Raw genomic sequence first — 23,545 nt, 5'->3', positions numbered from 1 at the left:
GGTACCTCAAAGGTACAAGTTCACTAAAGCTGAAATTTACAAGATCATCAGATACCAGCTTAAAGGTATTCTGTGATGCCGACTCGGGATCAGATGAGGATGATAGACGTTCGTATACTGGATAGCTGTTTGCACTAGCAGGCGCAGCCGTAAGCAAGTAGGAAACAACCCACAGTAGCTCTTTCTACAACAGAGGCAGAGTACATGGTGCTCACAGAAACTTCAAATGAAGCGCTTTGGATAAGAGAGATTTTATGTGAATTAGGTCTTCTTTACCACAGTGAGACCATCAACATAAAGTGTGATGACAAGGGAGCAATTGATCTTTCTTGTAGCAAAAAGCATCATGGACGGCCTAAACACATTGCTGTAAGACATCATTTCATTCGGACTGTCATCACACTTGCTACTTGCATTCCTGATGGAATTTGGACTAGAATATGGTTAATGTTGATTTATTCTTACTGTTTTTGCTTCATGTTATGTTTTCGGTTACAGGAGTGACTTTATCGATTTGCTTGATAAAATGTAATCTTCTTTAAATTTGTGACCGGAGACAGTCTTGAGCGAGGAGGAGTGTTAGGATATGGTACGCTCAGCACTTTTCTCCTTCTGTATATCAGTCTATAGGTGCATCCCCTAGTGTTAGACCTCTAGTGCCAGAAGTCACTCAGAGGCGGAGTCATATGATGTAAGTTCCTGTTCCTCCATCTCAGGGAGATAGTGAGGAGAGTGAGACTGGGAGCAGATCTCAGCTACAGAGACTCACAGTGTTTCCAGTGCATGCATCATCTTCTCCACAGTGGGAGTCAGACTGCTTAGCTGTGCAGTCCTCCATGCTTCACCACCACAGACATCTCCTGATAAGTACCGCTACCTAATGCTGTTACCTTGTGTGATATATGGGCTCCTGATTACCGCTACCAGTGTTACATCTGAGTCACCTGTGTACACTAAATAATCCTGCATTACTGTTTAAGTCATCAAGTGTGTGGACTGATGTCACTGCACCAGATGGCCCGGTACACTCTCCCAACAGGTCATTTGCAGGGTGTGACTTAATGTTGTGGTGGGGCTAAGCACCCTAGAATAATTGTATGAAAAAAACAGAAGTCTAAGCTTCACGCAACATCATCACGATCTCCACAGATGCATGCAGTGTAATACATATAACAGATATAGCGTAATATGGATGATAGAAAGGCAGTGTAATGAGTATATAATATACAGCTACAGTATAATGTGCATTATAGAGACACAGTGTAATGAGTAAATATTATAGTTTTACAGTATAATATATAATACACAGTTACAGAATCATATGTATATGATCAACTCACACTGTAAAATGTACTGTATATACTGTAACAGACATGATATGTTTATATATGTTGATATGTTTATAGCAGCCAGAGGTGGAATGCACATAACACCCGCTCCAGGCTGTGATCTCTCAGGTTCCCGGGACCAGGAGCATACAAGGAGGACAGGAAGGGCAGCAGATGGGAAGAGCTGACAGCCGGAGTGAGCTCAGATATTTTAGCACAGCAGACATGCAGCTTTCGAAGTTCCAGTCTTCCGGTTTGCGAGTGAGGTCACGGAACGGCAGTGTGAGCCGGCCCAGCGTTCAGTGTGAGGGACAATGGGACTGTCCCGGCGGATTGGGCTATGGGACCGGCCTACCAGCAAACCATTTCGGCGTCCTGAAGGGCCAATCCGCCCCTGGAAGCCAGTGATCACCATCTGTACAAAACAGTCACTCTATCAGCATAAGTACTTGCCTCCCGGCAGATATTAATGCTAATGGTGATCATCGGTGAACTCCTGTCAAGGAGAACATTTCAGAATGTCGATGTGTGACATGTTGACTTTTTCAGAATGTTGACATTATGGCTAGGCTGTGGGATAGGAGAGTTAGGATTAGGCAGGAGGGGGAGGTTAGGGTTAGGCTGAGGGGCGGGGGGAGGTTGGGTTAGGCTGCGGGACGGTGGAAGGTTAGGGTTAGGCACTAGGATGGATTGTTAAAACATAAAAACATAGAATTTGATGGTGGATTAAAACCACTTAGCCCATCTAGTCTTCCCTAAACACATGTACTGTACAAACTAGAGTTCATTTTTGTCGGGAGCCAGTTAACCTACTGTACTAGTATATTTTTAGATTGTGGGAGGAAACATGATTGCTGGGACCTTGAAGCGCCACTGCTGATGCCGCTGCTGTTGGGACCAGTTAATGGACCACAGGGCCATGGACGACGAGTCAGCATTCTATTATGTCTACAATACATGATGAGTTTTGACATGTTCAATGTTGACATTATGAATGACATCATATCATGCCTAACCTGAAAGAAAGCAGTTAGAAAATGAATCTATATACAAAATATATGTGACATTATTTTTGAAAACATTAAAAGATGAAACAGAATTAGATAGTTTTTTTTTATCTTTTTTTTTTTTATGCATTAAACAAATAAAAACATTGCCTGTGTTCACTAAGCCTAGGCCAACTATGATTATAAATCATGGGTTCTATGTACTAAGCCTTGGAGATAGATAAAGTGGACGGAGATAAAGTACCATTCAGTCAGCTCCTAACTACCATGTTACAGGCATAATTTACGCATACTGTACTGTAACAAATGCAAAAAGACTGCCTGTTCACCATTCTTGAGCTGTGTACGGTATCACTTAGGGGGGAATTCAAATTTTTGATATGTCAGTTGGGTGTCTGTTTTTTCCTATCTAATAGACAGGAAAAAACAGACATCCAACCGACTTTTCAAACATTTGAATTCCCCCGATATTGTCAATTGACCGTATAATAACAATATACAAATCTCAAATGTCCACGCTACTGTACTATTACTATTAGTCCTATTTGTTATGAAGGTGGATTCGTTTCAATATAGTATATAGATCATATAAAAAATGGTATATAGTTCATTGAAAATCAATGTGTCCCAATCAAAGGCTCACATGTCCAGAAGTTTAATCAGGATGGCAAGCACTTATAATTATTGCGTCCATAACCTGTATCGGAGCATATTACACGATAAATGCCCTTATTTATCAATGAGTGATACATTTCACTGTGAGTGATAAATTACACCAGCCAATCCACACCTAACTGTTTCAAACACATGGCAGTTAGGAGTTGATTGGCTTTTGCAATTTATCACTCACAGTGAAATTTATCACTCATTGATAAATGAGCCCAATAGTGTATAGTGTTTCCTCAGGGAAGTTCCAGCTGTATATTCAATATATTAGTGCATTCTTCTGTAATTCCCAACAGCGGGAGATCTCGGCTTTTCTTGGACCGCTAGGCAGACTGACAGGTAAGCAGCTGATCCGGTTTTTGGTCTAAATAGTCCCTTGTTTTTCTCCAATACAGGAGATTAGAGCTCTCCGGACCACCGGGTAGACTTACAGGTTAGCGGATGCAGCCAGAATCCGATCTGTGTAGCGGTCTCCAGCTTGCGTAGCCTCCAGGGACAGCAAGACAGCAGGTCCTCTCTATCAATGAAATCTAATACTACAGGAACAACTCTCCATCTAGTGTAGACTAAAAACCAAAAATTGCTAAAACATGAGCAAGAAAGCATAACATATGCCTGAGAAACTAAGGAAGCACTGAACAGCCTCGTGTTGCATTCGCAATCAGTGGATCACAAGTGATTCATCATCATCATCATCATCATCAGAGCATTTGAACCTGCCTCTAGCCACCCGCAAATAAAGCACTTTTTTTCAGATCTAAAATGCATCTGGTTCCATTCTGCATGTGTTTAATAAACCTGCTATCCTTTAATGGGTGTCACATGTCACCTAAAAAAAACCTACATAAAGACTCAGAACCACGGATTGCACATAAAGGTCAGCTATGTATTGAAAGCTAATATGAAAAAAACCTGCTAGGCGGCAAAGAAAGGAAGGCCGGAAACAAAGCATCAATGCACAAGAAAAACATACAATCCAGGCTGAGACTTCAAAGGTGTCTTCAGGAACCAAAGCACAACCAGAGTGTCAAAGCTTTAACTTGTAACTTGACTGCCCACCTGGTAGGGTGGTGGTGCTGCCCCCCAATCAGGTGGTATAGCCAATATAACCAATCTGCACTCATAAATAAAACCATTGCTTGTAGACAGATGTTCTTTCATTACCAAAATAGCCGATATCAAATCCTACCAATAAAATCCAACATAACAAAAATAGACTGATGGGAAAGTCAAACCAAGCACAAAGGCTTGTGCCGTACAGCTACTGCCTTAAATAAACTAAAACTAGGCCATTCTTTCACAAGACAATAGGATACAAAGGGCCAAATGTAATAGAGTGAGAGTTTCAGAAAGTGAGATGTTTGGTAAGGTTTTTCAGGTTTTTTTAAAGGGGCAATCATTTACACAGCAAAACCAGGTTGATCTTGCTGTGTAACTGATTGCCACTTTGAAAAAAACTGCAAAACCTTACCAAACATCTCACTTCTCACTTTCTGAAACTCTCACTCTATTACATTTGGCCCAAAATGTCATACTGTATACAGTACAGTAGTATTTGCAGCAGCAGCAGCAGCAGCACACAATCTAGCCTCTAGCCCCAAAGTTTAATCCACCCCAGGCTTATAAAAAATCATTCAGTTTTTCAATTGCATGAACAAACTATTGATGTACTCTACTCCAAAATACAACATCCTTCCATTCCCTACCCATCCCATCTCTCCAGACTGCATACAGAAGTCACACAAGTGCATTATACCTGTATATATTCTGGGCATTTTCAGAATGAGCATGCACAGCCAGTGTCAGATAAACTGGGCCCAGGGTTGGACTGGGCCACAGGGGAACAGGGGAAACCGCTGGTGGGCCCCACTGGCGGTGGCACCCACCTCCTCTAGGGTATCAGGTTTCAGACTGTGCACTTGAATTATACATTATATACATATTTTACCTTATACTGCACTAGTGATGAGCGGGTTCGGTTCCTTGGAATCCGAACCCCCCCCCGAACTTCACCCATTTTACACGGGTCCGAGGCAGACTCGGATCCTCCCGCCTTGCTCGGTTAACCCGAGCGCGCCCGAACATCATCATCCCGCTGTCGGATTCTCGCGAGATTCTTATTCTATATAAGGAGCCGCGCATCGCCGCCATTTTCACTCGTGCATTGGAGATGATAGGGAGAGGACGTGTGCAGCATTCTCTCAGTTGTGTTCAGTGTGCTGCAAATATCTGTACTCAGTGTGCTGCAAATATCTACGTTCTCTGCCTGAAAAACGCTCCATATCTGTGCTGCATTGTAGTATATAGTAGGAGGACATTGCAGAATTTTGCTGACCAGTGACCACCAGTATTATATCAGTACGGTACAGTAGTCCACTGCTCTACTTACCTCTGTGTCGTCAAGTATACTATCCATCCATACCTGTGGTGCATTTAAGTTTTGCGCAGTATATATAGTAGGAGGACAGTGCATAATTTTGCTGACCACCAGTATATAATATATAGCAGTACGGTACAGTAGTCCACTGCTCTACCTACCTCTGTGTCATCAAGTATACTATCCATCCATACCTGTGGTGCATTTTAGTTGTTGTGCGCAGTATATATAGTAGGAGGACAGTGCATAATTTTGCTGACCACCAGTATATAATATATATAGCAGTACGGTACAGTAGGCCACTGCTCTACCTACCTCTGTGTCGTCAAGTATACTATCAATCCATACCTGTGGTGCATTTAAGTTTTGCGCAGTATATATAGTAGGAGGACAGTGCATAATTTTGCTGACCAAAAGTATATAATATATAGCAGTACGGTACAGTAGGCCACTGCTCTACCTACCTCTGTGTCGTCAAGTATACTATCCATCCATACTTGTGGTGCATTTTAGTTGTTGTGCGCAGTATATATAGTAGGAGGACAGTGCATACTTTTGCTGACCACCAGTATACAATATATAGCAGTACGGTACAGTAGGCCACTGCTCTACCTACCTCTGTGTCGTCAAGTATACTATCCATCCATACCTGTGGTGCATTTTAGTTGTTGTGCGCAGTATATATAGTAGGAGGACAGTGCATAATTTTGCTGACCACCAGTATATAATATATAGCAGTATATCACATTAAGCCAATGCTCTTCCTACCTCTGTGTCGTCAAGTATACTATCCATCCATACCTGTGGTGCATTTTAGTTGTTGTGCGCAGTATATATAGTAGGAGGACAGTGCATAATTTTGCTGACCACCAGAATATAATATAAAGCAGTACAGTACAGTAGGCCACTGCTCTACCTACCTCTGTGTCGTCAAGTATACTATCCATCCATACCTGTGGTGCATTTAAGTTTTGTGCAGTATATATAGTAGGAGGACAGTGCATAATTTTGCTGACCACCAGTATATAATATATAGCAGTACGGTACAGTAGGCCACTGCTCTACCTACCTTTGTGTCGTCAAGTATACTATCCATCCATACCTGTGGTGCATTTTAGTTGTTGTGCGCAGTATATATAGTAGGAGGACAGTGCATAATTTTGCTGACCATCAGTATATAATATATAGCAGTACGGTACAGTAGGCCACTGCTCTACCTACCTCTGTGTCGTCAAGTATACTATCCATCCATACCTGTGGTGCATTTTAGTTGTTGTGCGCAGTATATATAGTAAGAGGACAGTGCATAATTTTGCTGACCACCAGTATATAATATATAGCAGTACGGTACAGTAGGCCACTGCTCTACCTACCTCTGTGTCGTCAAGTATACTATCCATCCATACCTGTGGTGCATTTTAGTTGTTGTGCACAGTATATATAGTAGGAGGACAGTGCATAATTTTGCTGACCACCAGTATATTATATATAGCAGTATGGTACAGTAGGCCATTGCTATTGATATATTACTGCCATATAATTCCACACATTAAAAAATGGAGAACAAAAATGTGGACGGTAAAATAGGGAAAGATCATGATCCACTTCCACCTCGTGCTGAAGCTGCTGCCACTAGTCATGGCCGAGACGATGAAATGCCATCAACGTCGTCTGCCAAGGCCGATGCCCAATGTCATAGTAGAGAGCATGTAAAATCCAAAAAAACCAAAAGTTCAGTAAAATGACCCAAAAATCTAAATTAAAAGCGTCTGAGGAGAAGCGTAAACTTGCCAATATGCCATTTACGACACATAGTGGCAATGAACGGCTGAGGCCCTCTCCTATGTTCCTCATGACTAGTGGGTCAGCTTCACATGAGGATGGAAGCACTCATCCTCCCACTAGAAAAATTAAAAGACTTAAGCTGGCAAAAGCACAGCAAAGAACTGTGCGTTCTTCTAAATCACAAATCCCAAAGGAGAGTCCAATTGTGTCGGTTGCGATGCCTGACCTTCCCAACACTGGACGGGAAGAGGTGGCGCCTTCCACCATTTGCACGCCCCCTGCAAGTGCTGGAAGGAGCACCCGCAGTCCAGTTCCTGATAGTCAAATTGAAGATGTCACTGTTGGAGTACACCAGGATGAGGATATGGGTGTTGCTAGCGCTGAGGAGGAAATTGACAAGGAGGATTCTGATGGTGAGGTGGTTTGTTTAAGTCAGGCACCCGGGGAGACACCTGTTGTCCGTGGGACGAATATGGCCATTGACATACCTGGTCAAATTACAAAAAAAATCACCTCGTCGGTGTGGAATTATTTTAACAGAAATGCGGACAACATTTGTCAAGCCGTGTGTTGCCTTTGTCAAGCTGTAATAAGTAGGGGTAAGGACGTTAACCACCTAGGAACATCCTCCCTTATACGTTACCTGGAGCGCATTCATCAGAAGTCATTGACAAGTTCAAAAACTTTGGGTGACAGCGGAAGCAGTCCACTGACAACTAAATCCCTTCCTCTTGTACCTTGGCAGCCTGGGCGGTGTTAAACGTGTTTCCGGTATCCACCGTTAATTCACAGGGAACTAGAGTATTGCTTGAGGTACTGTGTCCCCGGTACCAAATACCATCTAGGTTCCACTTCCCGAGGCAGGCGATACCGAGAATGTACACAGACGTCACCAGTGTCCTAAAAAATGCAGTTGTACCCAATGTCCACTTAACCACGAACATGTGGACAAGTGGACCAGGGCAAACTCAGGACTATATGACTGTGACAGCCCACTGGGTAGATGTATTACCTCCCGCAGCAAGAATAGCAGCGGCGGCACCAGTAGCAGCATCTCGCAAACGCCAACTTGTTCCTAGGCAGGCTACGCTTTGTATAACCGCTTTCCATAAGAGGCACACAGCTGACAACCTCTTACGGAAACTGAGGAACATCAGCGCAGAATGGCTTACCCCAATTGGACTCTCCTGGGGATTTGTGACATCGGACAACGCCACCAATATTGTGCATGAATTACATGTGGGCAAATTCCAGCACGTCCCATGTTTTGCACATACATTGAATTTGGTGGTGCAGAATTATTTAAAAAACTACAGGGGCGTGCAAGAGATGCTGTCGGTGGCCCGAAGAATTGCGGGCCACTTTCAGCATTCAGCCACCGCGTGCCGAAGACTGGAGCACCAGCAAACACTCCTGAACCTGCCCCGCCATCATCCGAAGCAAGAGGTGGTAACGAGGTGGAATTCAACCCTCTATATGCTTCAGAGGATGGAGGAGCAGCAAAAGGCCATTCAAGCGTATACAGCTACCTACGATATAGGCAAAGGAGGGGGAATGCACCTGACTCAAGCGCAGTGGAGTATGATTTCAACGTTGTGCAAGGTTCTGCAACCCTTTGAACTTGCCACACGTGAAGTCAGTTCAGACACTGCCAGCCTGAGTCAGGTCATTCCCCTCATCAGGCTTTTGCAGAAGAAGCTGGAGGGATTGAAGGAGGAGCTAAAACAGAGCGATTCCGCTAGGCATGTGGGACTTATGGATGGAGCCCTTAATTCGCTAAACCAGGATTCACGGGTGGTCAATCTGTTGAAATCAGAGCACTACATTTTGGCCATCGTGCTCGATCCTAGGTTTAAAGCCTATGTTGGATCTCTCTTTCCGGCAGACACAAGTCTGCAGAGGTTCAAAGACCTGCTGGTGAGACACTTGTCAAGTCAAGCGGAACGTGACCCGTCAACAGCTCCTCCTTCACATTCTCCCGCAACTGGGGCTGCGAGGAAAAGGCTAAGAATTCCGAGCCCTTCCGCTGGCGGTGATGCAGGGCAGTCTGGAGCGAGTGCTGACATCTGGTCCGGACTGAAGGACCTGCCAACGATTACTGACATGTCGTCTACTGTCACTGCATATGATTCTGTCACCATTGAAAGAATGGTGGAGGATTATATGAGTGACCGCATCCAAGTAGGCACGTCAGACAGTCTGTACGTATACTGGCAGGAAAAAGAGGCAATTTGGAGGCCCTTGCAGAAACTGGATTTATTCTACCTAAGTTGCCCCCCCCTCCAGTGTGTACTCCGAAAGAGTGTTTAGTGCAGCCGCACACATTGTCAGTAATCGGCGCACGAGGTTACTTCCAGAAAATGTGGAGAAGATGATGTTCATCAAAATGAATTATAATCAATTCCTCCGTGGAGACATTCACCAGCAATTGCCTCCAGAAAGTACACAGGGACCTGAGATGGTGGATTCCAGTGGGGACGAATTAATAATCTGTGAGGAGGATGTACACAGTGAAAGGGGTGAGGAATCGGACGATGATGATGAGGTGGACATCCTGCCTCTGTAGAGCCAGTTTGTGCAAGGAGAGATTGATTGCTTCTTTTTTGGTGGGGTCCAAACCAACCAGTCATTTCAGTCACAGTCGTGTGGCAGACCCTGTCGCTGAAATGATGGGTTTGTTAAAGTGTGCATGTCCTGTTTATACAACATAAGGGTGGGTGGGAGGGCCCAAGGACAATTCCATCTTGCACCTCTTTTTTCTTTAATTTTTCTTTGCATCATGTGCTGTTTGGGGACTAGCTTAGCCATCCAGCGACCTCGGTGCAAATTTTAGGACTAAAAATAATATTGTGAGGTGTGAGGTGTTCAGAATAGACAGGAAATGAGTGGAAATTATGTTTATTGAGTTTAATAATACTATGGGATCAAAATGACCCCCAAATTCTATGATTTAAGCTGTTTTTGAGGGGTTTTTGTAAAAAAACACCCGAATCCAAAACACACCAGAATCCGACAAAAAAATTTCAGGGAGGTTTTGCCAAAACGCGTCCGAATCCAAAACCAAAACACAAAACCCGAAAAATGTCGGTGCACATCACTATACTGCACAGGACTATGGTTTATTTTCTACAGTGCATTGTTATTATAATCTGGTACATTATAATGCATGCACTATCAGTATTTACTGTATATATTTATCAAGGGTCCCAGTCTATGCTCTCTTTAATGGTTAGCCAAGCATCTGATGTTTAGCCACACCCCTAAACATGGGTCCCTACGAAAGCATTTTCCTGGTGGGCCCTTTATGCCCCAGTCCGACACTGCCTGGGCCCTAGGCAAAATACTGGTAAGGGCATCCTCCTTTTCCTCCTGTGGCTTCGGTAAATAAAGTTGGGAAAGTGAGACCCCTCTAGCTGACGAGTGACATATCACATACGTTACAGATGTATCCACTTACATCAGGGGTGGGGAACCTCAGGCCCGAGGGCCGTATAAGGCCCTCAAAGCCTCTTGATCCGGCCCGGCCAGGCTCACCTAAACGAGAGGAGATGCCGAGCGCCCGCTGAGATTTTACCACCAGCGGGCGCCTGGCTCAACAGCAGCCGGAGGCAGGAGCTCACTCCTGTGCTCCAGCTTCTGGCTCAGGCAGTGTACATGTGTGCTGTGCGGCGCTTTGGGAGAGACGTCATGATATCTCTCCCATAGTTCCGAGGAGAGGGAGGGCAGCGGTCTGGAAGCAGGAGCAGTGCTGGTGAGCATTGTTTTTTTTTTTTCCTTTTAATGTGTGTGTGTGTGTGTGTGTGTGTGTGTGTGTGTGTGTGTGTGTGTGTACGCGGCGCTACTAGGGGGCATATCTAATGGGGCATAACTACAGGGGGCATATCTAATAGAGCATAACTACAGGGGGCAGGGCCGGACTGGGACTAAAAATAGGCCCTGGCATTTTTGAAGCACACAGGCCCACCTCTGTGACTCCTCCCCTTACTATTCCTGACTCCTCCCACTTATTAGTCTATGATCTTACAAATATCATTAATAATATTCTAACAACATACAGGCGTACATCATTCTCTATTAAAATATACACAACCAGTGGTTGAAGTGGAAATTTTTAAGTGGGGGTATGGAAATGTGAGGTTTGTAATTAAGCGCGCGCCTTCGGCGCGCCCGCTCCGGAAAAGGGGGCGTGGCGACTTAAAGGGGGCGTGGCCTTCAGTGTAGTTTACAACACCATACACCCCTTATACGCATTATGCACCACAATAGTAGGACCCCTTATACTATCTAGTACTGCTGCCCCTTTCACATTATACCACACAGTATGAGCCAAAATTCACATTACAGCACCCGGTATGAGCCGAAATTTACATTATATGCCCCCGATAGTGCAGTGCCAGGTATACAAATGCCCCCACAGTGCCAGGTATACAAATGCCCCTACAGTGCCAGGTATACAGATGCCCCCACAGTGCCTGGTATACAGATGCCCCCACAGTGCCAGGTATACAAATGCTCCCACAGTGCCAGGTAAACAATTGCCCCCACAGTGACAGGTAAACAATTGCCCCCACAGTGCCAGGTATACAAATTCCCCCACAGTGCCAGATCCACAAATGCCCCCCACAGTGCCAGGTATACAAATGCCCCCACAGTGCCAGGTATACAAATGCCCCCACAGTGCCAGATCCACAAATGCCCCCACAGTGCCAGGTATACAAATGCCCCCACAGTGCCAGGTATACAGATGCCCCCACAGTGCAAGGTATACAGATGCCCCCACAGTGCCATGTATACAGATGCCCCCACAGTGCCAGGTAAACAATTTCCCCCACAGTGCCAGGTATACAAATGCCCCACAGTGCCAGCCAATTGCCCCCACAGTGCCAGGTATACAATTGCCCCCACAGCAGCCAGTGCTGCAGCTGCTTACCACTGCTGCACTGCTGCTGCTGCTGCTGCTGCTCCTCCTCCTCCGGGCTGTGAGGGACGGGGGTGAGAGTGCCGGGCGGCCCGCCAGCACGGCTGTGTCTGGCGCGGCAGCGTATAGCGTTCAAACCAGCCGCCGGTTCGTGAGCCAATCAGAGCTCGCGGACCGGCGGCTTCTGATTGGCTGCCGGTCCGCGAGCTCTGATTGGCTCACGAACCGGCGGCTGCTTTGAAGTCCGCTATACGCGCCGCGCCAGACACAGCCGTGCTGGCGGGCGCCCGGCGCTCTCACCCCCGTCCCTCACAGCTCTCCAATCCTGACAGCTGAGACGCGCTGCCGCCGGACTGAGCGGCAGTGCGTCTCAGTGACCGCTGGACCGGCCCACGTGGCCATCGGCCCTTCTGGCATTTGCCAGAAGTGCCAGATGGCCAGTCCGGCCCTGACAGGGGGCATATCTAATGGGGCATAACAACTGACGGGGCATATATAATAGGCCAAAGCAACTAACTGGGGGCATATCTAATTGGGCATAACAAGAGACTAGGGGCAGGCTAATTTTTAAGTTGATAATTTTTGTATGGCCCCCAAAGGATTTTATAAATATCCAAATGGCCCTTGGTAGAAAAAAGGTTCCCCACCCCTGACTTACATCTAGGCAAGATGTATGAGGACACATCTGTATTTTACTTAGAAATAAAAGTGAATTTAAATAATTGTTTCACAATCATTAATCTATTATTTCAAATGATTTCTTATTATTTAAAACATAAGACATTTCTTTTAGAACAGACAATATCTTGGTGCCTGCATCTTTCCACTACGGATGGGTTAATAGGCATTGGTAAATGGAACTTATGGAGATTACAGCACTTTAAATGGTTTGGCTGTCTACGTGGAAAATGTCTTGCTGTGTTTGCTTACATAATGCCACCCTGCTTCACCTGACGTATTGTTACACACTGCTACAAGCTTTAAACTGACAGGACCTATTGCAGTACGACGCTGGGATCTGACAGGACCTGATGGAACTTACTTACAACCTTTTCTTTTTTTTATACAGTCATTTTTTTTGCATGGCATATTTTTGTGTATGCCAACCTTGTTTCGGCGTTGATGATACTTAGCTGAGGGTGATTTTTTTTCTTTCTTTTCTTTTTGCTTCTGAAAGTTCAGCCACTAGCATGTTATATATGTCCGCTATTTAGTAATATTTTAGAGATCGCATAATACAGTAATTATGCATATTATACAAAGGGCAAAACACACATCATGGACTACAGTATATTCTATCAAAGTACATAAAAAAGGATGGTGTAATAAAATATTTTATTTCTAAAGCCTAAATTTACATTTTGGGATTAGATACCACAAGGTCAGGAGCAAATTTAGTGATCAGATATTCCCACTCGACCCCGCATTCTGTAGACCTCTGCCTCATCTAGCTACCTATTTTTCTTGCTTTTTGCAGTCTAAAGGCCCATACACACTAGCCGAGCCCCCAACTACGCTGATATTGGCAGCGGCGGGGATGCGGCATACAAACTTGCCGATGCCAGTGGGGAAAAGAGCGACGGTGCTGCATGGCTGTCGTTAACGAGGACCTCCCTCGTCTGTGCCCCTTATGTCCCCAGGAGTGATGCCCCTGATGAAGTACCCCCTAGGCAGTGCCCTCATTAGTAGTGCCCCCATGTAGTATTGCCCCCAGTGGTAATGCCCCTGTGTAGTATTGCCTCCAGTAGTAATGCCCCAGTGTAGTATTGACCCCTGTAGTAAATGCCCACTGTAGTAGTGCCCCCCAGTGGTAATGTCCCCTGTAGTATTGCCCCCATGTAGTAATGCCCCCAGTAGTTACACACACACACACACACACACACACACACACACACACACACACACACACATACTTACCTTAAGCCCCGCTTCTGCTTTTGACCGCTGCCGTCCATCTGCTCTTCCCACCCACTCCTCGGAACTATGAGAGAGATGTCATGATGTCTCTCCCATAACACACACTGCCAGAGCCGGAAGCTGGTGCTCAAAAGTGAGCTCCTGCCTCTGGCTGCCGCTGTCGGGAAGGAGCCGGGCGCCCGCTGGTAAAAAAATCTCAGCGGGCGCCCGGCATTTCCCTGCAGCTCCGGCCTTGAGTTAGGTGGGCCAGAGGAGGCGGAACTGGTTCTGTCTCCAAATAGAACTGACAGAATGCAGTTCTGCCCCAGTCCGGCTCACTTTAACCCCTGATGGTGATTAGTAGTAAACCACCTGACACCTGGCCATAGAACAGACTTGGAAGAGCAGCACCTCTGGAACTTTCCAGAACTGCTGCTCACATAACAGGAGACCTAGAGACACCTGGTGGCAAGGAATCATACTGCAAGAACAATTTGAAATATAGTATGTGCTTGATATGCAGCATTCCAAGATTTGTATCATTCATTTGCAGCGTCTGCTTGGATCTGTGGCTTTCTGTCACTAGTATTCCTATGTCTTTCCCATCTCTGTGATCCCCAATTATATTTAATTTAACATAGTCATCACTATGAGCTATATACTTTACTTATACACAATGCATTTGAACTGCCTTGTCTTGGACCAGTTTGCCAATTGTTTAAATTATTATGTAGAAATTTTACCAGCAAATGAGGATGTCTTAGGCCATCTACACAGTAATTAATTGAAGGAGTGCAATGTCAAATCCTGAGGTAAACAATTACTACTTTTAGCCCAGCCTGAATATGTCCTATTTATAAGTACCCTTAAGCCGCTGTCCTTCTAGCAGTTCAAGTCATGTAAAAAAAAATTGTTCTAGGTCTATTATGCTCATTTTATGAACAATACTAGCTTCTACCCACAGCTTTGCCCGTGTGTATTTCACATTTAATGCAGTTCGCTCTATTGCTTTGAGTGCAAATATAAAGATCTCTGCTTGTACAGCCCTGAGAATAGGCTACAGCACAAAAAGCTGACCATGCGACTTTATGTAGAGTCTGACCTTGTGACTTGCTGATTGTCATAGCAAAACAAATGTTTGCTGGGAATTGAAGTTTTATACTGAAAGGAAACATTAATTTGAGGAATAAATACATATTCACCTTTGCTGTAGTCTGACAATATAGTGGCCTCTATAACTAGAGCCAGTGCAAGGTTTCTTGGCACCCTAGGCAAAACTTCAGCCTACTGCCCCCAACCCCAACCAGTACCCATATCCCGGCCCTGCAGATGAAAGTGTGACTTATAAGTTCCACAGCCACCACTTGCATTAAGTACAACAAGGATGCTTCCAACAGAGACATCCTTAAAATTGTGATAGGCAGGCTCAGTGGTGCCCTACCCCCATCCCCCACCCCAAATCCCAGTGGCCTAGGCAGCTGCCTCATTAAAGAGCAGATTAAAGTATCTCATCAGTATTGAAGGCACACCAACAGTTTGCTATATAGAATTGCAAGCTCTTATGTCCCCTGGAAAAATCTCCAATATATAATTGTTAATAGAGAGTGAACTTGTTCATTCTTGGGTGCAAGGATCAGGGCTGGCTCCAGGCCTACTGCCACCCTGTGAGAGAATCCCCCTACCTAATATTTGTCTGTGGTTCAGCGTGCACAATCCTGGAAAAGTCGGCATGGACTCACAAGAGGGCATGGCCTTGCAACAAGGAGCATTGCCTCAAAGAGAATGCCATCTTCGTATGACAGGGAGAGGCCAAAGCTTTGGAGAGGCAGAGGGTGACAGGAGAGAGAGGGTGATGGGGAGATTAGTGATGCAGGGGAGAGGCAGAGGGTGACAGGAGGGAGAGGGTGATGGGGAGATAAGTGATGCAGGGGAGAGGCAGAGGGTGACAGGAGAGAGAGGGTGATGGGGAGATTAGTGATGCAGGGGAGAGGCAGAGGGTGATAGGAGAGGGTGATGGGGAGATTAGTGATGCAGGGGAGAAGCAGAGGGTGACAGGAGAGAGAGGGTGATGGGGAGATTAGTGATGCAAGGGAGAGGCAGATGGTGACAGGAGAGAGAGGGTGATGGGGAGATTAGTGATGCAGGGGAGAGGCAGAGGGTGACAGGAGGGAGAGGGTGATGGGGAGATAAGTGATGCAGGGGAGAGGCAGAGGGTGACAGGAGAGAGAGGGTGATGGGGAGATTAGTGATGCAGGGGAGAGGCAGAGGGTGATAGGAGAGGGTGATGGGGAGATTAGTGATGCAGGGGAGAGGCAGAGGGTGACAGGAGAGAGAGGGTGATGGGGAGATTAGTGATGCAAGGGAGAGGCAGATGGTGACAGGAGAGAGAGGGTGATGGGGAGATTAGTGATGCAGGGGAGAGGCAGAGGATGACAGGAGAGAGAGGGTGATGGGGAGATTAGTGATGCAAGGGAGAGGCAGATGGTGACAGGAGGGAAAGGGTGATGGGGAGATTAGTGATGCAGGGGAGAGGCAGAGGGTGACAGGATAGAGAGGGTAATGGGCAGATTAGTGATGCAGGGGAGAGGCAGAGGGTGACAGGAGAGAGAGGGTAATGGGGAGATTAGTGATGCAGGGGAGAGGCAAAGGGTGACAGGAGAGAGAGGGTGATGGGGAGATTAGTGATGCAGGGGAGACGCAGAGGGTGACAGGAGAGAGAGGGTGATGGGGTGATTAGTGATGCAGGGGAGAGGCAGAGGATGACAGGAGGGGGAGGGTGATGGGGAGATTAGTGATGCAGGGGAGAGGCAGAGGGTGACAGGAGAGAGACGGTGATGGGGAGATTAGTGATGCAGGGGAGAGGCAGATGGTGAGGCAGTGAGTTGCCCCTTATGCTGGGCTTATGGTGTGTACACACGGTGAGATCCTTGCTATGGCCGATTTTGACATGCGATTTTCCTTGAACTCCCCCAGAGCCCAGATAGCACAAATAGCACAGATTTTGACTATCTGTACTTTCGGTTTTGACTATGTACGATTTTGACTAGATAGTACACTAGATCAGAGGCGTAACAAGGGTAGGGCGAGTGGGGCACGTGCCCTGGGCGCCTTGGCAGGCCCAGGAGAGGGGGGCGCCGCCGGTGGCCAGGGCATCATGCCCCACTCGCCCCCGTCACGCCGAAATGTGAGGGGAGGAGAGCACAGCGTCTCTCCCTCCCCTCACCGCCGCTGCCAGCACTGCGTGTGTCCGGTCTCCGGCGACGTTAGCCAATCAGAGCTTACGGACCAGCTCCTGATTGGCTGCCGGTCCGCGAGCTCTGATTGGCTAGCGAACCGGCGCCACACAGCCGCCGGAGACCTGGAACGGTGAGGGGAAGGAGAGGCACTGTGCTCTCCACCCCTCACATATCAACAAGCGGTGAGTGACCGGGGTGGGGGCGGCACAGTGGGGCATGTATCTGGCACTGAGTGGGGCACGTAACTGGCACTGAGTGGGGCATGTAACTGGTACTGAGTGGGGCATGTATCTGGCACAGTGGGGCATGTATCTGGCACAGTGGGGCATGTAACTGGCACAGTGGGGCATGTAACTGGCATAGTGGGGCATGTATCTGGCAATGAGTGGGGCATGTAACTGGCACAGTGGGGCATGTAACTGGCATAGTGGGGCATGTATCTGGCAATGAGTGGGGCATGTAACTGGCACTGTGGGGCAATGTAACTGGCATTGTATGGCAATGTAACTTGCACTGTGGGGCATGTATCCGGCACTGTGGGGCATTGTATCTGGCACTGTGGGGCAATGTAACTGGCACTGTGGGCCATTTTCAGTGGCCACACCCCTTCTGGTGCGTGGCCACACCCCTTCTGGTGCGTGACCACACCCCTTCTGGTGTGTGGTCACACCCATTTTTTCGCCGCTCGCGCAACCCTAGCTACGCCTCTGCACTAGATAGTCAAGATTGACTTGCCTGCACAGTCTATCTAGCCTTGCGATACCAACCCCATGGGAGCGCGCATCGGAACCGAATCTGTATCGCAAGCTGCCTAACACTAATGTTCCTTGCAATTTAAACTATATCGTCAAAATCGAAAGGATATATTTCACCGTGTGTACACACCTTAACACTATACAATTATGTGGCAGATCATTTGCCAGATCTGGTTGGTTGGAATGAAAATCTGGTAATGGATGAGAGCAAATAACAATCGACCATTTGTTCCCAAACACTGGAAAACAGACAAAACCTGTTGTTCATACAATTTGGTTACATCACAGAAGAATGATAAGTCGTGAGTTGTCTTGAGTGACAATTTTCTTGAAATGTCCATACATTTTTTTTTACTTTTAAACTTTTAGGATCTACTTAGCAGGGCGACATTGATAGGCATATTGTGCCATTTAATTCAGGTATGTTCCCCTTGCCAAGGTTCAATTGAATTTTAGAAAATTCACGGTCGCTTGCATCACCACCCAGTCTGACTCTCATATTAGTAGTTGGCGACAGGATTTTTATGTGATGCCACATACTTGAGTGGTTCACACATGCATTAATCTTGTTCTCTCTGGTACCCCCTGTGATTACTAGCAGCATCTGTCTGAGGTCTCCTGAGAAAACGAATGGGATGCCTATTCATCTGCCATAATTTTGAAGATCTTGTAGAGTTCGATTAAGATCTTCTATGGATTTTTTGTTGGCTATTGTACACTCATCCCATAGAATGAGAACTGAGTGAGGAAAACTTTTGCTCTGCACTAGTTTTAGAAATGGTGCATCCTGGAAACTCACTAATCTAAATCAAATTAAATTAAACATAGAATTAGTTTTTCCTGTTGGTAGCAATGTAGCCGCAATTCCAGAAGATGCCATAGCTGAAGCAATCTTTCCATTGCTTCTTATTTTTTGTCACACCATACCAATACATTTGGTTTTGGTATTGTTAAGCTTTAACTTGATGAATCGAGATGAAACAGGAGTTTCAGTACTTTTTGCGCCAACTTGGAACAATCTGGTAGACGCAACGTTCTGATATTAGTAAAGATTTTGATGTTATTTAAACAGCAGCAGCATGTTCTTGTTGTGCTTTCCAGTTGGGAATAGAACAGTAATAAATTGAGACTGGGCTACAACAGACAAGACAGAGAGGTAAGAGTTCCCTGCTCGCAAGTTTATAGCCTATAAAGACTAGACTGTTACGTGGAATAATATTGTGAATGTGTGCATTTTGCAATTTTCAATACAGTAATGCACCTGATACTGTATCTTCAAAAGATGAATCTCCACTTAGCAGATGTCAACCCTTCTGGGTACAATTAAGATATTTTGTATGTTGATGAGGATATTGACCTCTATAGATTGCTTACACTCTTTCAAACACGTCCTGATATCTTCTGACAATGTGTTGTATCTCACATTGTTTTCATTTCTTTCTTTGGAATTGTTTGTGAGTCTCCATGAAAATGGAGCATTTCATTACGCAGTCCCCTTAGTGAAGAATTTTCTGTCAGGAGTCCAGCATTCATGATTACCTAAGCCAATGATGCAAATCTCTAAAGCTAATGGCCTTGCCTTCCAAATAACTTCCTCTGGAACACAACACAAGCCTTACCAGTCAACAGGGGCTAGATTTATCAACGAGCTCTCAGAAAATTCTCTGTATCTGGATGTCCATAAAACAATTCATCCATGGAACCATTTAGTTGAAAGCAGTACTATTTTCACAAATAAAACACCATAATAGAAGTGCCTTTCATTTGAAAAACCTACCATTAAAAGAAAAATACCAGGTAACCGATTACTGCAGTGGCTACATATACTGTAGGAAATGCATCCCTTTTTTCTGCACTGTTAGTACTGATGTAAAGAACAATAGTGTCCACTACAGTATTGGGATCTCGGCACTTGGGATGTCGGCAGTCAGAATAACGACAGAGGCATCCCGACACCTACTAGGTAAGTATGCTACCCCTATTCTCTAACCTTCCTAACCCTAACACTCCTTACCTGAGGCCTAACCCTAAACCTCCCTGGTGGTGCCTAACCCTAACCCCCCCCTCCCCACAGCCTAAACCTACCACTCCCAACCCCGCAGCCTAACCATAATCCTCCAATTTATCCCGCCTGTGCCCCCCCCCCCCACACACACACAGCCTAAACCCTGCAGCCTAAACCTGACCTACCCCTGTGGCTTGCCTCTCAGCAGTCCCAGCATACTTACGTTTGGGATCCCGGCACTTGGTATTCCGAGCAGTGTCTGGATTCCGGTGTCAGTATTCCGACTTCCAGTATCCCAAATGCCAGGATCCTGACCGGATCCCAGTTAAACTACAGAATGCAAATCCTAAATTGCCTTTGTTTTGCATGGTGGTTCCATTCAGTGTACATTCAGTTGAACGCCCACTATATGTTCTCAGCTCTGTAAAATCCAAAAGCTAGATCCACTGCTCTAGAACCACCCATTTCAATGAAACAAGCTTTTTAAAATTTCACCTAAAATAGTGCTGAGGTGAGCCTCATGTCAATATCTGACTTTGGGGCATATCCATCCATTATTGCCAATTTGTTTAATACTGATACTGTAATTATAATTTCTCATTGCCGCTACAGTAAGAAATTATAAGAAATAAATAATAAGAAATAAGACATTAAGGATCACTAACATGTATCACTAAACACAGGCAGGATCAGGGGCACTGATAGGAGTCCGTCCCTTAGATCCTGTGATCACTTTACTTACGGGTTTGAACCCACTGCCAAGATACACCACATGCACAGTTATCAGACTGCATATTTACAAGCAGAGAGTACTGAAGAGGGATTATTGGATCCCTCTTCTGGAAAATGTTGGGAATGTAGTTCTTAGACTACAATAACAAATGCCATCAGAAGGGGCCAAGTTGGTAGCTGATGCCATTGAAACCTTTGGGGGCAACTTTTCCAACTGAAAATGGGGGATCACCGATGATATCTCTGATATCTGCTACATTCCCCCCACAGGCATCCTGCGGATACTTAATATATCTGCGTAGCCCATGAAAATAAGTATTTTGGGGATATCCTGCAAATTTTATTTGATAAATATGCCCCTTATTCATGAATGAGACAGGATAGCAGGATAGCCTTAATTATTTTAAAACTCAGTTCCCATAGTAGTAGAGATGTGTGCCGGGCCATTTTTTGTGTTTTGGATTTGTTTTGTTTTTCATGTTTTGGTTTTGGATTGGTTTTGCCAAAACCGCCATTGTGTTTTCTTGTTTTGGTTCTATTTATTTACATCATAAAAACAGCTAAAATCACAGAATGTGGGTGTGTTTTTGTTCCTACCGTATTATTAACCTCAATAACATTCATTTCCATTCATTTCCAGTCTATTTTGAACACCTCACAGCTCCCAATATTGTTTGCCTCCAGTTTAGGCCAATAGGTTGCACTGAGGTAGCTGGATGACTAAGCTAAGCAACAGAAGTGGGCTGCAGCTGGGGTAAAAATAATCCCACACCCAAGAGGTGGCTTTTCTGGTCTTATCCCCAGGCATCGCAATGGCTTTCTTTTTTATCACGGTCAACAACTGCAGCCACCGGTGGCTGACTTACACAAACAACATCATCATCGACATCCTCACTGTCAGATAGTACACACATATCCCCCTCATCCTGTCCCACTTCCACACACATGAATCCTCAATTTGTATTCTGTCCTCATCAGATTCATCACCATCTTTACTTGTACTGCTCCCCACATGTGCAGATGGTTCAGAAATGGTGGAAATATATATAATAATTACACACTGTGGTTGACTTCACCAACACTGTCACACAAATGAGTCAGAAATGTATATAATAATAATTACACACTGCGGTTGACTTCACCGACAGCATTGCACAAATAAGTCAGAACTTTATATAATAATTACACACTGCGGTTGACTTTACCAACAGCGTCGCACACTACGTGTATGAGTAGGAAATACTATACTGCGGTCTGAACGGCAGTGTCACAGTACTTCTGAAAATAAAAAGTGTATAGTACACTGGGGTACAGCACAAACAAAAAAAATATATTTTTAAAATAATTTTAGGCTTTTTGTCTTTAGCTTTTATTATTTTCATTTTACACTGGGGCAGATCCCCTGGATGGACAGACCGAGCACCCCTTTTTCAGATACAGCAGACAGAGAAAATTCCCCTTTTTCAGATACATCAGACAGAGAGCACCCCTTTTTTCAGACAGAGCAGACAGAAATCACCCCTTTTTAAGATACAGCAGACAGAGAGCACCCCATTTTCAGATACAGCTAACAAAGAGAGAGCACCCCTTTTTCAGATACAGCAGACAGAGAGACCACCTCTTTCAGACACAGCACACAGAGAGCACCCATTTTTCAGATATAGCAGACAGAGAGCCCCCTTTTTCAGATACAGCTGACAGAGAGAGCACCTTTTTAAGAGACAGAGAGCACCCCTTTTTCAGATACAGCAGACAGAGAGCACTCTTTTTTCAGATACAGCACAAAGGTCATTCCCGCCCACCCCATGTCACACCACCCAGTACTGAGATGGAAACGTCCGTCTAGTACACTCTCCAATGCCGGAGTGAAGTTGTCGCCGATGTACGGGGACTTACATAGAATCCAAAACCTGCGAGAATTCGGCAGCGGGATGATGACATTTTGCATCGATGACGTAGACGTAGACGAGACGGGAGGGAAAACTCGGCTCGGATCCCAGCTCAGATTGCAAAGTTTGGGGGGGGGGGAGGCTTCAGTTTTCAGAGAACCGAACCCGCTCATCTCTACGTAGTAGTTAACATAATTGCCTTACAATAACGCATTCAATTCTCAACCAGGACTTTATCTGTGTGGAGTTTTTAATGTCTTTCTATAGTTGAGTAGGTTTCCTCCCACATTCCATCATACAGTATTGGCAAGTTATTGCATCCTGATAAATCCAGCCCCACTATAGATGTATATTTGAGAAGCACCTACACAACCACACCAGTGTAAAAGGGGCTACATTTGTTAGTTGCATTTACCCATAAAGCCAACAGCTCCCACTTTAAATGCAGTGACATTTCAGCAGCTCAAAAGAAATGTCAACGTTTCTAAGGTGAGAACGAAAAGCGTAATCATTAGTTAACTTTACAAATTTGAAAAACCAAACTTGTCGTGGCTGTTTACTGTGACATCAGGTATATACAGCAGGACAGCCGGAAAGGTTGCATAATAAACAGTGACGCCTCTCTTCCGTCCAGGCGGACAGATAAATGTTTATTGAAATATCCGCAAGAAAAAAGCCAACAGCTGCAAACGCTCTTTATCAGTCTGACCTTCACACACGTCATGGATATACAGTAGGATGTTCCTGCAACATCAACTTCTTTGATACTTGTTCCCACCAAATGAGCAGGGTATTCTGAATATGTATTATTTCAGTACTTTCTTTATACTGTAGTTGTAATATAAATAGCTGACTGTCACTGTCTTTGACACGTTTGGGAGATCAAGTGAATATGTAAATGGGGGCTACCATTAGAGTACAGTGCTAGCTGGATGATAAGAATACTGGGGG

This window comes from Pseudophryne corroboree, chromosome 6 (assembly GCF_028390025.1).
Source record: "Pseudophryne corroboree isolate aPseCor3 chromosome 6, aPseCor3.hap2, whole genome shotgun sequence".
NCBI lineage: Eukaryota > Metazoa > Chordata > Amphibia > Anura > Myobatrachidae > Pseudophryne > Pseudophryne corroboree.
Note: the sequence above shows the minus strand (reverse complement) of the source record.